Source organism: Balaenoptera physalus (genome assembly GCF_965194825.1).
Source record: "Balaenoptera physalus genome assembly, chromosome: 21".
Lineage (NCBI taxonomy): Eukaryota > Metazoa > Chordata > Mammalia > Artiodactyla > Balaenopteridae > Balaenoptera > Balaenoptera physalus.
In genome coordinates this window covers 10,845,391-10,847,568 of record NC_138902.1, presented here as the reverse complement: position 1 = coordinate 10,847,568, position 2,178 = coordinate 10,845,391, and the positions used below count along the sequence as shown (strand labels likewise).

At 39.2% G+C, this 2,178-nt stretch overlaps 1 pseudogene across 1 annotated transcript; it reads left to right on the top strand.

Annotated features, from left to right (window-relative positions):
• The first annotated feature begins 503 nt into the window (after positions 1-503).
• On the top strand, positions 504-1,746 carry LOC309651558 (sorting nexin-3 pseudogene; annotated as a pseudogene). The gene has a single exon. The product of its transcript is annotated as a sorting nexin-3 pseudogene (transcript).
• Positions 1,747-2,178: the final 432 nt, after the last annotated feature.

Sequence of the window (2,178 nt, the reverse complement as noted above, 5' to 3'; positions counted from 1 at the left end):
CTGAGAGTTTCCAGAGTTACCACATCATTAGATTAAAATGTCCAGTGTTTAATACAAAATCACAAGGCCCATTCAAACAAAGGGGAAAAAAATCAACAGAAACTGTCCTTGAAAAAGACCTAATGGCAGATATACTAGACAAAGACTTTAAAACAACCATCTTAAAGATGCTCAAAGAACTAAAGGAAGATGTGGAGAAAGTCAAGAAAATAATGTGTGAACAAAATGAAAACATCAATAAAGAGATAGGAAACACAAAAAGAAACCAAAAAGAAATTCTGGAGCTGAAAAGTACAATAACTGAAGTGAAAAATTCACTAGAGAGGTTCAAAGGCAGATCTGAGCAGGCAGAAGGAAGAATCAGTGAACTTGAAGATAAGACAATGGAAATTATCAAGGCTGAAGAACAGAAAGAAAGAAGATTAAAGAAAAGTGTGACACGACACCATCAAGAGGACCAACATACACATTGCAAGAATCCCAGTAAAAGGAGAGAGGCGAGCCCGGCGTCCCCGCGGCGGGCAGCAGCGGTGGCAGCGGGGTCGGTGGAACGCCGAGGGGGTGGAGGGAGCCTGCGGTGGCGGTGGCGGCGGCTGCAGCAGCGAAATGGCGGAGACCGTGGCGGACACCCGGCGGCTGATCACTAAGCCGCAGAACCTGAATGACGCCTACGGGCCTCCCAGCAACTTCCTCGAGATTGATGTGAGCAACCCGCAGACAGTGGGAGTCGGCCGGGGCCGGTTCACCACCTACGAAATCAGGGTCAAGACAAATCTGCCTATTTTCAAGCTGAAGGAATCTACCGTTAGAAGAAGATACAGTGACTTTGAATGGCTGAGAAGTGAATTAGAAAGAGAGAGCAAGGTTGTAGTTCCCCCACTCCCTGGGAAAGCATTTTTGCGTCAGCTTCCTTTTAGAGGAGATGATGGAATATTTGATGACAATTTTATTGAAGAAAGGAAGCAAGGGCTGGAGCAGTTTATAAACAAGGTCGCTGGTCATCCTCTGGCACAGAATGAACGTTGTCTTCATATGTTTTTACAGGATGAAATTATAGATAAAAGCTATACTCTATCTAAAATAAGACATGCCTGAAATTTGGCAAGAAGGGGCAAGAAAAACTTTCCGTGACTATTAATGATTCATATGCACCAGTGAAGAAGTTCTAACTAACTTTAGCATGCTGCACAAAAACTGGTATAATATGCCTTCAGTATACTAACACTCATAATGCTCAGTTTTGTTCTGTTTTGTTTTGGCAGTTTACAAGAAGTTAATTTGCTTTCGTGAAAAAAATCCCTCATTCCAGCCTTTCTATATAAATAGTTCTTTCTTGCTGTTTTAATGTGGTACATGCTCTAGCTTCACAAACCTGTTACTCTAGGATAACCTGCAGTGTCCTATCTAAAGTTACTCATTTGGTCTTACCTGCAGTTTTTGTGTCATGTTTGCTTCTTGAATCTGATTAATAGAATTTTTCTCTTATCCCCTTTTTAATATGTGGTGTTACTTGACCTAATTTATGTGTGGAAACACTACACATTGGTTTCCAGTACCCTACACGTAAGATATACACACTTGTGTGCAGAAAGTATCTCCCTTCAGGCTTGTAATCCCCTTCACATGGAAGATCAATGAGGGAAATCTTTATATTCTGTATAAAAACAAAATCAAATTTATATACTAAAATCATTTGTCTAAAAATTTAAGTTGTTTTCAAATAAAAATAAAAATGCATTTCTGATATGCAAAAAAAAAAAAAAAGAAGAGAAAGAGAAAGGGGCAGAGAGAATATCTGAAGAAATAATGACTTAAAATTTCCCAAATTTGATAAAAGACATGAATATAAACATCCAAAAAGCTCAATGAATTCCAAGTAAGATGAAGTCAAAGAGACCCGCACAGTCTCATTATAATCAAACTTTCAAAAGACAAAGGGAAAATCTGGAAAGCAGCAAGGTAAGTGAATAGTCACATACAAGGGGATCCTCAATAAGATTATCTGCAGATTTCTCATCAAAAAATTTGGAGGCCAGAAGACTGTGGGAAGATTTATTCAAAGTGCTCAAAGAAAAAAACTGTCAACCAAGAATCTTATATCTGGCAAAACTGTCCTTTAGAGTGAAGAAGAAATCAAGGCATTCCCAGATTAAAAAAAGCTGAAGGAGTTCATGACCA